The 14,317-nt window shown below is 42.2% G+C and overlaps 2 long non-coding RNA genes across 2 annotated transcripts; both read left to right on the forward strand.

Moving 5' to 3' along the window:
• Window positions 1-2,404: 2,404 nt before the first annotated feature.
• LOC147340902 (uncharacterized) lies at window positions 2,405-5,310 on the forward strand. The gene is made up of 2 exons (XR_015159030.1): window positions 2,405-2,598; window positions 5,045-5,310. It is a non-coding gene; the product is annotated as an uncharacterized LOC147340902 (long non-coding RNA).
• A 1,236-nt stretch (window positions 5,311-6,546) lies between these two features.
• LOC147340903 (uncharacterized) lies at window positions 6,547-10,360 on the forward strand. Its single transcript, XR_015159031.1, has 2 exons — window positions 6,547-6,654; window positions 9,441-10,360. It is a non-coding gene; the product is annotated as an uncharacterized LOC147340903 (long non-coding RNA).
• Window positions 10,361-14,317: the final 3,957 nt, after the last annotated feature.

Here is a 14,317-nt window from a genome sequence, read left to right on the forward strand (position 1 = left end):
GTGTCCAACTCTTTAGGACCCCATGGATTATAGCCTGACAGGCTCTTGTGTCCATGCAATTCTCCAGGAAGAATACTGGAGTGGGAGTTCCCATCGCCAGGGGATCTTCCCACCTAGAGGACGAACCCAGGACCACTCCATTTGAGGCGGTTTCTTTCCCCCTGGGCCACCAGGGAGGCTAGGAATACTGGCACAGGTAGTCTATCCCTTCTCCAGAGGATATGCCTGACCCAGGAATCCAACCGGGGTGTCCTGCATTGTAGGCTGATGCTCTACCTGCTGAGGTTTCCAGGTTTGGCCCTTGCAAATATGGGATGGTGCTAGCATGTGCCTGATTAGTTACACCCACGACCAATCAGGATAGGGGGTGTGTTTTCCCTTGTTAAAATGAGAGTGAACAATGCGCAGTTGCATCCAACTCTTTAGGACTCCATGCGTTATACCCTGACAGGCTCTTCTGTTCATGGAATGCTCCAGGCAAGAGTACTGGAGTAGGAGTTCACATCGCCAGGGGATCTTCCCAACCCAGAAGTCGAACCCAGGACTCCTGCATTTCAGGTGGTTTCTTTCCGTCTGAGCCACCAGAGAAGCCTAGGAATACTGGCATAGGTAGCCTATCACTTTTCCAGGGGATATGCCCGACCCAGGAATCCAACCGGGGTGTCTTGCATTGTCGACTGATGCTTTACCTGCTGAGGTTTCCCATTTCGGCCCTATGCAAATATGGGATGGTGCCAGCATGTGCCTGATTGGTTACACCCAGGACCAATCAGGGAAGTGGGTGTGTTCCTTGGTGAAAGAGAAAGTTGCTCAGTTGTGTCCAACTCTTTAGGAACCCATGGGTTATACCCTGACAGGCTCTTGTTTTCATGGAATTCTCCAGGCAAGAATACTGGAGTGGGACTTCCCATCGCCTGGGGATCTTCCCAACCGAGAGGACGAACCCAGGACCTCACCATTTCAGGCGGTTTCTTTCCATCTGAGCCACCAGGGAAGCTTAAGAATACTGGCACAGGTAGCCTATCGCTTCTCCAGAGGATAGGCCCGACCCAGGAATCAAACTGGGGTGTCCTGCATTGTACACTGATGCTTTACCTGCTGAGGTTTCCAGGTTTGGCCCTATGCAAATATGGGATGGTGCCAGCATGTGCCTGATTGGTGGCACCCAGGACCAATCAGGGAAGGGGGTGTGTTTTCTCTGGTTAAAGTGAGAGGGAACCTTGCGCAGTTGTGTCCAACTCTTTAGGAGCCCATGGGTATACCCTGACAGGCTCTTGTGTTGATGTAATTCTCCAGGCAAGAATACTGGAGTGGGAGTTCCCATCACCAGGGGATCTTCCGAACCCAGAGGTCAAACCCAGGACTCCTACATTTCAGGCGGGTTCTCTCCATCTGAGCCACAGGGAAGCCTAGGAATACTGGCATGGGTAGCCTTTCGCTTCTCCAGGGGATATACCCGACCCAGGAATCCCACCCAGGTGTCCTGCATTTTAGTTTAATGCTTTACCTGCTGAGGTTTCCAGGTTTGGCCCTATGTGAATATGGGATGGTGCCAGCATGTGCCTGATTGGTTACACCCAGGACCAATCAGGGAAGGGGCTGTGTTTTCCCTGGGTAAAGTGAGAGTGAACCTTGTGCAGTTGTGTCCAACTCTTTAGGACGCCATGGTTTATAGCCTGACAGGCTCTTGTGTTCATGGAATTCTCCAGGCAAGAATACTGGAGTTGATCGCCAGGGGATCTTCCCAACCCAGAGGACGAACCCAGGATCTCTCCATTTCAGGCAGTTTCTTTCCATCTGAGCCACCAGGGAAGCCTAGGAATACTGGCCTGGGTAGCCTATCCCTTCTCCAGGGGATATGCCCGACCCAGGAATCCAACCAGGGTGTCATGCATTGTAGGCTGATGGTTTACCCGCTGAGGTTTCCCATTTTGGCCCTATGCGTATATGGGATGGTGCCAGCATGTGCCTGATTGGTGGCACCCAGGACCAATCAGGGAAGGCGGTGTGTTTTCCCTGGTGAAAGAGAAAGTTGCTCAGTTGTGTCCAACTCTTTAGGACTCCATGCGTTATACCCTGACAGTCTTCTGTTCATGGAATTCTCCAGGCAACAATACTGGAGTGGGAGCTCCCATCGCCAGGGGATTTTCCCAACCCAGAGGTTGAACCCTGGACTCCTGCATTTCAGGCGGTTTCTTTCTGTCTTAGGCACTAGGGAAGCCTAGGAATACTGGCACATGTAGCCTATCGCTTCAGGGGATATGCCCGACCTAGGAATCCAACCGGGGTGTCCTGCATTGTAGGCTGATTCTCTGCCTGCTGAGGTTTCCAGGTTTGGCTGTATGCAAATAATGGATGGTGCTAGCATGTACCTCATTGGTTACACCCACGACCAATCAGGGAAGGGGGTGTGTTTTCCCTGGTTGAAGTGAGTGTGAATGTTGCGCAGCTGTGTCCAACTGTTTAGGAACCCATGGGTATACCCTGACAGGCTCTTGTGTTCATGGAATTCTCCAGGCAAGAATACTGGAGTGGGAGTTCCCATCACCTGGAGATCTTCCCAACCCAGAGGTCGAGACCAGGACTCCTGCATTTCAGGTGGGTTCTCTCCTTCTGAGCCACCAGGGAAGCCTAGGAATACTGGTATAGGTAGCCTATCGCTTCTCCAGGGGATATGCCCGACCCAGAAATCCCACCCGGGTGTCCTGCACTGTAGGCTGATGGTTTACCCGCTGAGGTTTCCCATTTGGCCCTATGCGAATATGGGATGGTGGCAACATGTGTCTGATTGGTTACACCCAGGACCAATCCGGGAAGGGGGTGTGTTTTCCCTGGGTAAAGTGAGATTGAACGTTGCACAGTTGTGTCCAAGTCTTTAGGACCCCATGGATTATAGCCTGACAGGCTCTTGTGTTCATGGAATTCTCCAGGCAAGAATACTGGAGTTGATCGCCAGGGGATCTTCCCAACCCAGAGGACGAACCCAGGATCTCTCCATTTCAGGCAGTTTCTTTCCATCTGAGCCACCAGGAAGCCTAGGAATACTGGCCTGGGTAGCCTATCCCTTCTCCAGGGGATATGCCCGACCCAGGAATCCAACCAGGGTGTCATGCATTGTAGGCTGATGGTTTACCCGCTGAGGTTTCCCATTTTGGCCCTATGCGAATATGGGATGGTGGCAGCATGTGCCTGATTGGTTACACCCAGGACCAATCCGGGAAGGGGGTGTGTTTTCCCTAGGTAAAGTGAGATTGAATGTTGCGCAGTTGCGTCCAAGTCTTTAGGACCCCATGGATTATAGCCGGACAGGCTCTTGTGTTCATGGAATTCTCCAGGCAAGAATACTGGAGTGGGAGTTCCCTTCGCTAGGGGATCTTCCCAACCCAGGGATCGAATCCAGGTGTCCTGCGTTGCAGGCGGGTTTTTTTTACCGTCTGAGTCACCAAGGAAGCCTAGGAATACTGGCCTGGGTAGCCTATCCGTTCTCCAGGGGATATACCCCACCCAGGAATCCAACCGGGGTGTCCTGTATTGTAGGCTGATTCTTTACCAGCTGAGTTTTCCCAGGTTCGGCACTATGCAAATATAGGATGGTGCTAGCATGTAGCTGATTGGGTACAACCAAGACTAGAGGTTCTCCCTCAGGTCCTTGACTTCCCCTTTTAATGCCCTTCCCCCCTGCACCACCTCCCCGCCTACCACTTGGTTCCATCATGTTGGACTCCCTATTTTTTCTGTCTACCTGATTCCTCCCTTTGCTCCTTGTATCCCCTGATCTCTCCAACAGGTCATTCCTACTGGTCAAAATCATATATATCTTTCTACATTCTTTTCAAATGCCATCTTAAATGTAAAACTTTATTTTTATTTCATTGATGTATAATTGATATATAACATTAATTTCAAGTGTACAACACAATTTTTTGATACTTGTATTAGTTGAAAAATGATCACCATAAGTCTAGTTAACATCTGTCACCATACATAATTACACGATTTTTTTCTTGTGATGAGAATTTTTAAGACTTACTCTCAGCATCTTTCTCATATGCAGTGCAATATTATTAACTGTCTCCGTACTGTACATTATATTGCCAAGGACTTTACATATAGTTTTCGGTATAAAATATAATTGACGGGAAAGTATAGAGATTTCTCATATTTTCCTCTGTTCTGCACCTCCATAGCCTCCCCCATTATCAATATCACACCCCAGAATGATACAATTTTTTTTAAGGACTGATGAACCTACATTGACAAATGATAATCACCCAAAGGCCCTAGTTTACAGCGTTGTAAATTTTTATCGGTTTGGACAAAAGTATAGCGACACATATCTATTATTGTGTGTGTGCTCAGTCCGTCAATCATGTTCAACTCTTTGTGACCCAATGGACTGTAGCCCACCCGGTCGGGTGGTTGCCTTTTCCTCCTCCAGCAAATCTTCCTGACTCAGGGGTCAAACCTGCATCTCCTGTGTCTCCTGCATTGGCAGCTGGATTCTTTACCACTGTGCCACCTGGGACACCTCTATATCCGTTACTATAATAATCATAAATAGTGTATTCACTGCCCTAAAAATCTATGCTTTGTCTATTCCTCTTTCTCACCCCTAGAAACAACACATTTTTTTAAAATCGTCTTTAATTTTGCCTTATGCAAAATGTTGTGTGGTTTGAATCATACAGTATGCGTACAGAGGATTCCCTGGTGGCTCTGCCTGCCAAGCAGGAAATGTGGATTCAATCCCTGCATCAGGAAGATCCCCTCGAGAAGGCAATGGCAACCCACTCCAGTATTCTTGGAGAAGAGTGGACAGAGAAGCCCAGAGATGTTGCAGAGTTGTACACAACTGAGGATGCACAAGGATTATACAATGTGTAGTCTTTTCAGTTTGGCTTCTTTCACTTAGTAATTATGTATTTGTTTCTTGATAACTCATTCGTTTTTTAGGGGTGAATATTCCTTTGTCTGGATGTACCTTTTGCCTTCAGTCTTTCCCAGCATCAGGGTCTTTTCTAAATGAGTCATCTCTTCACACCAGGCAAAGGGAGAGCAGGGTGCCAGAGGATAAAATAGTCAGCATCACAGTCTCAATGGACACCAATTTGAGCAAACTTTGGGAGACGGTGAAGGACAGGGGAGCCTGTTGTGCTGCACTCCGTGGAGTTGCAGAGTTGGATGTGACTTAGTGACTGAACAACAACAATAACAACTGGATGTATTACAATTTATTTATCCATTCACCTACTGAAGGACACCTCTGTTGCTCCCAAACTTTGATAAGTATGAATAAAACTTCTATAAATATCCATGGACTGGTTCTTTCATAGACATATGTTTTCAGCTCCTTTGGGTAAGTGCCAAAGTGTGTGATTGCTGAATCATTTGATAAAAGTATGTTTAGTTTTGTAAGAAACCGCCAAACTGTCTTCCAAAGTGTCTGTACCATGTTTCGTTCCTACCATCAATGAATAAAAATTCCAGGGAAAAACACACCTTTCCCTGTGTTTCAGTGTTCTGCATTTTGGCCATTCCAATAGGTATATAGTATATCTTACAGTCATCTTAATTTCCATTTCCATGATGACATATGATGTGAGGAATCTTTTAATTTGCTTATTTGCCATCTGTATATCTTCTTTCATGAGGTGTCTGTTTAGATCTTTTGCCCATTTTAAAATTGGGTTGTCGGTTTTTTTATTGTTAACTTTTAAGTGTTCTTTGTATTTTTTGGATAATGGTCCTGTATCAAATGTGTCTTTTGCAAATATTTTCTCCCAGTCTGTGACCTGTCTTCTAATTCTCTTGATACTGTCTTTTTCAGAACAGAAGTTGTTGATTTTAATGAAGTTCAGCCTATTAATTATTTCTTTCTTGAATCTCATTTTTGGTGTTTTATTTAAAAAGTCATTGTCATACTCAGTGTCATCTATGTTTTCTTATATTATCTTCTGAGTTTTATGGTTTTGCATTTTACATTTAGGTCTATGATCTATTTTGTTTGTTTTCTATTTTGAAATATTCTTGTCTTAATTTTTTTCTACAATTGCAATGATAAAAGAATTTTTTAAAGTTGATTCCTGAGTCCAGAAAACATCTCTCTTTTGATAGGTCCCTGAAAACATGGATTTCATTTTACTCTGTGTTGAAGGCTGCTAGGCCCTTGCAGTCTGCCACTTTAGGAAAATAGTCCTTTATTCTCTCCGAGCATGAAAGTGTTCAAAGGCCCATTTCTCCTGCAAGACAACAGCTTAAGTACAGAGGAAGGAGCAGTTTGGAAACTACTGAATGTAGAGTATAGTCCACCAGGAGCAGTTCTTCCCAGGTGTGGCTGGAGAATCATTGTGCTGAAGGAGGTAGAACAGGATGGCAGAGGATTTTTATAATTTTCTTCCTACTACCTTTTAAAATATATATTTTTGTTGAGATATAATTGACACATAATATTATGTAAGTTTAGGTATAGAATATGTCATTTTGGTCTGTTTATATATTACAGTATGATTACCACCAGTTAGCTAACAGCTCTATAACATCACATAATTATCTTTTTTTTTTTTTTGTAGTGAGAACAGTATTTTTCAGTCATGAGAAAGAAGAAGTCTTGCCATTTGTGACAACACTGATGGACCTTGAGGGCATTACCGAGAGGTACGTCAGGCAGAGAAATACAAATATTGTACAATATCACTTGTATGTGGAATATTAAAAAAAATCTAAAGCAGAGTAGAATGGTGATTATCAGAGACTGGGAGTGGAGGAATTGGGGAGATGTTGTTTAAGGGTACAAACTTGCATCTAGTAGATAAATAAGTTCTGGAGAATTAATACATAACATAGTGATTATAGACAATATTATTGTATTATAAACTTTCTAGTTACTAAGAGACTAGATCTATGATCCATTTAGAGTTATCTTTTGTGATGGCTACTCAAATACATCTTCATGGAGACTTTTCAGATTAGCCTCTCCCATGAGATGTACATGATTTTACCCTCCAAGCTATCAAACACCTATTTTTTTCTTCTCTCATGATTGGGGGTGACCATATAATTTATTGTTTGAAGGGGGACACTTTCCAAAGTGAAAGAGTGTGCTACTGATAGTTACATCAGTATGATAGACACTAACTGGAACTATCCTTATGGACATGTTAATTATAGTATATGCTTTATCTTATCCATATTGTTCAGTTCAGTTCAGTTGCTCAATTGTGTCTGACTCTTCGTGACCCCATGGACTGCAGCACACCAGGCCTCTCTGTCCATCACCAACTCCTGGAGTTTATTCAAACTCATCTCAGTGGAGTCGGTGATGCCATCCAACCATCTCACCTTCTCTTGCCCCCTCCTCCTCCTGCCTTCAATCTTTCCTATCATCAAGTTCTTTTCAAATGAGTCAGCTCTTCACATCAGGTGGCCAAAGTAATGGAGTTTCAGCTTCAACATCAGTCCTTCCAAAGAACACCCAGGACTGATCTCCTTTAGAATGGACTTGTTGGATCTCCTTGCAGTCCAAGGGACTCTCAAGAGTCTTCTCCCACACCACAGTTCAAAAGCATCAATTCTTCAGTGCCCAGCTTTCTTCACAGTTCAACTCTCACATCCATACATGACTACTGGAAAAACCGTAGCCTTGACGAGACAGACCTTTGTTGGCACAGTAATGTCTCTGCTTTTCAATATGCTGTCTAGGTTGGTCATAACTTTGCTTCCAAGGAGTAAGCATCTTTTAATTTCATGGCTGAAGTCACCATCTGCAGTGATTTTGGAGCCCCCAAAAATAAAGTCTGACACTGTTTCCACTGTTTCCCCATCTATTTCCCATGAAGTGATGGGACCAGATGCCATGATCTTAGTTTTCTGAATGTTGAGCTTTAAGCCAACCTTTTCATTCTCCTCTTTGACTTTCATCAAGAGGCTCTTTAGTTCTTTTTCACTTTCTGCCATAAGGGTGGTGTCATCTACATATGTGAGGTTATTGATATTTCTCCTGGCAATGTTGATTCCAGCTTGTGCTTCATCCAGCCCAGCATTTCTCATGATGTACTCTGCATATAAGTTAAATAAGCAGGGTGACAATATACAGCCTTGACGTACTCCTTTTCCTATTTGGAACCAGTCTGTTGTTCCATGTCCAGTTCTAACTGTTGCTTCCTGACCTGCATACAGGTTTCTCAAGAGGCAGGTCAGGTGGTCTTGTATTCCCATCTCTTTCAGAATTTTCCAGAGTTTGTTGTGGTCCACACAGTCAAAGGCTTTGGCGTAGTCAATAAAGCAGAAATAGATGTTTTTCTGGAACTCTCTTGTTTTTCTGATGATCCAGCGAATGTTGGCAATTTGATCTCTGGTTCCTCTGCCTTTTCTAAAACCAGCTTGAACATCTGGAAGTTCATGGTTTGTGTAATGTTGAACCCTGGCTTCAGAATTTTGAGTATTACTTTACTAGCATGTGAGATGAGTGCAATTGTGGGGTAGTTTGAGCATTCTGTGGGATTGCCTTTCTTTGGGATTGGAATGAAAACTGACCTTTTCCAGTCCTGTGGCCACTGTTGAGTTTTCCAAATTTCCTGGCATATTGAGGACAGCACTTTCACAGTATTATCTTTTAGGATTTGAAATAGCTCAACTGGAATTCCATCACCTCTACTAGCTTTGTTCATTGTGATGCTTCCTAAGGCCCACTTGACTTCACATTCCAGGATGTCTGGCTCTAGGTGAGTGTTCACGCCATCGTGATTATTTGGGTCGTGAAGATCTTTTTTGTACAGTTCTTCTGTGTATTCTTGCCACCTCCTCTCAATATCTTCTGCTTCTGTTAGGTCCATAACATTTCTGCCCTTTATTGAGCCCATCTTTGCATGAAATGTTCCCTTGGTATCTCTAATTTTCTGGAAGAGATCTCTACTCTTTCCCATTCTATTGTTTTCCTCTATTTCTTTGCATTGATCACTGAGGAAGGCTTTCTTATCATTTGTGAATGTAACCAAAGGATATCATAAACTTCCAAGGATTTTGTTACCTCCTTGGCAGCATCTTTCTCTTTTCTGAAGTTTTTAGCACAGTATTTTGAATGTGCATTAGAGCCGTCTTTTTAAAAAGATATTTTGACTGTACCATGTGGCATGTGGGATCTTAGTTCCCTGACCAGGGATTGAACTCACACCTCCCTGCAGTGGGGGCGTGGAGTCTTAACCATTGGACCACCAGGGAAGTCCTAGAAGCCCTCTTATCTAAAATGATTCTACCTACTTAGTTAATTGAAGAAGTCAGATGAAAAAGAATATTAAGTAAACATGATATATACTTAAGCATACTTTTTTCTCAAAACATATGAATGTTCAGTTATTCACTTATGTTTTCATCTAGGACCTCTCAAGTTGTTTGAGGATGAACTCATTGACTAGTGTTCCATAAACTGTTTTTTTTTTTTTCAGAAACTCCACCTATAAGTATCAGCTCTGATTTTCAAGGCAATTTCCTTGAAGTAGAGATACATTCTAAAGATACTTGCAAAGTAGTAAGTAATAGTTCTCTCCTTACTTTTCGAATTAAAAAAACATATAATCATATAATATTTAATAACTTAACCAATAAATATACAGTTCAGTGTTATTAAACACCCTCATAATGTTGTGTAGCCATCACTATCTATCTTCATAACTTGCAAAATGAAACTCTATACCCATTAAACAGTAACGCCCTATGCCACGCTTCCCCTCAGCTCTGGCAACTACCATTCTACTTTCTATCTCCATAATTTTGATTACTGTAAGTATCTCTTATAAATGGAATTATACAGTACATATTTGCCTTTTTGCGAGTTATTTGTTTCACCTAGCATAATATCTTCAAATTTCATCTCAGTTGTAGCATGTCAGAATTTCCTTCCTTTTAAAGGCTGAATAATATTTCACTGTATGTGTATTCCACATTTGCTTATGCATTCAATCTGTTGATGGACACAAGTAGCCTCCACATTTTAGCTGTTGTGAATAATACTGTTAAGAACATGGTGTACACATACCTTTTTGAGACTACTTTTAGTTCTTTTGGGTATGTATATACAGAAGTGAAATTGCTGGATCATACGGTAATTCTAATATTAAAGATTTTTTTTGAGCCGTGCTGTTTTCCACAATGACTACTGTTTTACATTCACATCAGGAGTATGTTGTTCATTTGCTTAGTTGTGTCCAACTCTTTGCGACCCCATGGACTGCAGCACACCAGGCTTCCCTGTTCTTCACAATCTCCTGGAGTTTGCTCAAACTCATGTCTATTGAGTAGGTTATGACATCCAACCATCTTATCCTCTGTCAGCCTCTTCTCCTCATGTCCTCAATCTTTCCCAGCATCAGGGTCTTTTCCAATGAGTCCACTCTTTGCATCACGTGGCCAAAGTATTAGAGCTTCATCTTCACCATCAATCCTTCATATGAATATTAAGGGTTGATTTCTTTTAGGATTGACTGGTTTGATCTTCTGGCTGTCCAAGGGACTTTTGAGAGTCTTCTCCAGCACCACAGTTTGGAAATATCAATTTTTCAGTGGTTAGCCTTCTTTTTAGTCCAGCTCTTGCATCCATACATGACTACTAGAAAGACCATAGCTTTGACTATGAAACCTTTGTTGGCAAAGTCATGTCTCTGCTTCTTAATATGCTGTCTAGGTCTATGATTACACAATGTCTAGTTAGAACTGAACATGTCTAGGTTTGTCATTAGATAATGTCTAGTTAGAACCATGTCTAGTTAGAACCATACATGGAACAATGGACTGGTTCAAAATTGGGAAAGGAATACATCAAAGGTGACTGTTGTCACCCTGCATCTTTAACTTATATGCAGAGTACATCATGTAAAATGCTGGGCTAGATGACTCAGAAGTTGGAACCAAGATTGTTGGGAGAAATATCATTAACCTCAGATATGCAGATGATACCACCCTTATGGCAGAAAGTGAAGAGGAACTAAAGAGCCTCTTGATGAGGGTGAAAGAGTTCAGAGAAAAAGCTGCTTTAAAGTTTAACATTCAAAAAATGAAGATCATGGCATCCAGTCCCATCATTTCATGGCAAATAGATGGGGAAACAATGCAAACAGTGACAGACTTTATTTTCTTGGGTTCCAAAATCACTGCAAATGGTGACTGCAGCCATGAAATTAAAAAATGTTTGCTCCTTGGAGGAAAAGCTATGACAAATGTAGTTGTTGTTTTTCATTTGCTCAGTCCTGTCCAACTCTTTTCAACACCATAGACTGCAGCACACCAGTCCTATCTGTCCCTCACCATCTCCCTAAGTTTCCCCAAGTTCATGTCCATTGCATTGATGATGCCATCCAACTGTCTCATCCTCTGACTCCCTCTTCTTCTGCCCTCAATCTTCCCCAGCAACAGGGGCTTTTCGAATGAGTCAGCTGTTCATATCAGATGACGAAAATACTGGAGTTTCAGCTTCAGCATCAGTCCTTCCAAGGAGTATTCAGGGTTGATTTCCCTTATGATTGATTGGTTTGATCACCTTGTTGTCCAAGGGCCTCTCAGGAGTCTTCACCAGCACCACAGTTTGAAGCCATCAATTCTTCCATGCTCTGCATTTTTAAGGTCTAGCTCTCACAACCATGTGTCACCACTGGGAAGACCATAGCCTTGACTGTATGGATCTTTATTGGCAGAGTAATGTCTCTGCTTTTCAACACACTGTCTAGGTTTGTTATCACTTTCTTGCCAAGAATCAGACATTTTCTGATTTGATGGCTGCAGTCACCATCCACAGTGATTGCCCAAGAAGAGGAAATCTGTCCCTACTTCCACCTTTCCCCAACTCTTTGCCATGAAGTAATGGGGCCAGATGCCATGATATTAGTTTTTTAATGTTTAGTTTTAAGCTGGCTCTTTCACAAATCCAGACAGTGTATTAAAAAGCAGAGATGTTACTTTGCTGACAAAGGTCCATATAGTCAATGTTATGTTTTTTCCAGTAGTCATGTACAGATGTGAGAGTTGGACCATAAAGAAGGCTGAGCACTGAAGAATTGATGCTTTTGAACTGTGGCATTGGATAAGACTCTTGAGAGCCCCTTGGACTGAAAGATCAAACCAGTCAATCCTAAAAGAAATCAACTCTGAATATTCAGGGACTGATGGAGGGACTGATGCTGAAACTGAAACTCCAATACTTTGACCACCTGATGTGAAGAGTCGCCTTATTAGAAAAGACCCTGATGATGAGAAAGACTGAAGTCAGGAGAAGGAGATGACAGAGGACGAGATGGTTGGATGGCATCACTGACTCAATGGACATGAGAGATGGGAGATGGTGAAGGACAGGGAAGCCTGGTGTGTTGCATGGGGTCGCAAAGAGTCAGACGGGGCTGAGTGAATGAACAACAACTATGTTTGTCATAGCTTTTCTTCCAAGCAGTAAGCATCTTTTAATTTCATGGCTGCAGTCACCATCTGCAGTATTGGGAAGCCCAAGAAAATAAAGTCTGTCACTGTTTCCATTTTTCCCCATTTATTTGCCATGAAGTGATGGGGCCAGATGCCGTGTTCTTTGTTCTTTGAATGTTGAATTCTAAGCCAGCTTTTTCACTCTTCTCTCTCACCATCATCAAGAGGCTCTTTAGTTCCTGTTCGCTTTCTGTTGTAAGAGTGGTGTCATCTACATATCTGAGCTTGTTGATATTTCTCCCAGCAATCTTGATTACAGTTTGTGAGTCATCCAGTGCAGCATTTCACATGATGTACTCTGCAAATAAGTTAAAGAAGCAGGGTGATAACATTTAGCCTTGACATACTCTTTTCCCAATTTTGAACCAGGCCATTGTTCCATGTCTTGTTCTAACTGGTTACTTCTTGACCTCCATACAGGTTTCTCAGGAGGCAGGTAAAGTGGTTTGTTAATTCTCATCTCTCTAAGAATTCTCAGTAGTTTGTTGTGATCCTCACAGTCAGAGGCTTTAGCATAGTCAATGAAGGAGAAGTGGATGTTTTTCTGGAATTCCTTTGCTTTTTCTATGATCCAATGGATGTTGGCAATTTGATCTCTGGTTCCTCTGCCTTTTCAAAACCAGATTGTACAACTGGGATTTCTTGGTTCATGTACTAGCTTGAAGCCTAGCGTGAAGGATTTTGAGCATAACCTTGCTAGCATGTGAAATGTGAAATGTGCACAACTGTATGGTAGATTGAGCATTTTTTGGAATTTCCCTTCCTTCGGATTAGAGTCAAAATTGACCTTTTCCAGTCCTGTAGCCACTGCTGAATTTTCCAAATTTGCTGGCATATTAATTGCAGCACTTCAACAGCATCATCTTTTAGGATTTGAAATAGTTCAGCTGGAAATCTGTCACTTCCACTACCTTTGTTCATGGTAATACTTTCTAAGGCCCCCTTGACTTCACACTCCAGGATTTCTGGCTCTCAGTGACTGACCACACTATCATAGTTATCCGGGTCATTAAGACTTTTTTTGTATAGTTCTTCTGTGTATTCTTGCCACCTCTTCTTAATATTTTCTGCTTCTGTTAGGTCCATACCGTTTCTGTCCTTTATTGTGCCTATCTTTGCCTGAAATGTTCCCTTTGTATCTCTCATTTTCTTGAAGTGATCTCTAGTGTTTCCCATTCTATTGTTTTCCTCTATTTCTTTGCATCGTTCACTTAGAAAGGCTTTCTTATCTCTCCTTGGTATTCTTTGGACCTCTGCATTCAGTTAGGTATATCTTTCCCTTTCTCCTTTGCCTTTTGCTTCTCTTCTTAGCTATTTGTAGTCTAAGACCTCTTCACACAACCATTGCCTTGTTGCATTTCTTTTTCTTGGGAATGGTTTTGGTCACTGTTCTTCAGGCACTCTATCAGATCTAATCCCTTGAATCTATTTGTGACTTCCACTGTATAGTAATAAGAGAGTTTATTTAGGTCACACCTGAATGGCCTAGTGGTTTTACCAGTTTATTCAGTTGATATCTGAATTTTGCAGTAAGGTGCTCATGATCTGAGCCACAGTCAGCTCCCGGTCTTGTTTTTGCTGACTCTATAGAGCTCCTCCATCGTGGGCTGCAACGCAGGGTTCTAGTTTCTCTATATCCTCTCCAATACTTGTTATTTCTGTTTTTTGTTTGTTTGTTTGTTTGTTTTTTGATAGTCATTCTAATGGGTGTGAGGTAATAAATATCTCATTGTAGTTTTGATTTTCATTTCCCTAATGATTAATGATGTGCTTATTGGTCATTTGTATATCTTCTTTGGAGAAATGTACATTCAAGGCCTTTGTTTATTTCTTAATTGAAATGTTTTCTGTTGTTGCT

This window comes from Bos grunniens, chromosome X (genome assembly GCF_055505025.1).
Source record: "Bos grunniens cultivar Pamir isolate PY7600 chromosome X, Bosgru_T2T1.0, whole genome shotgun sequence".
Lineage (NCBI taxonomy): Eukaryota > Metazoa > Chordata > Mammalia > Artiodactyla > Bovidae > Bos > Bos grunniens.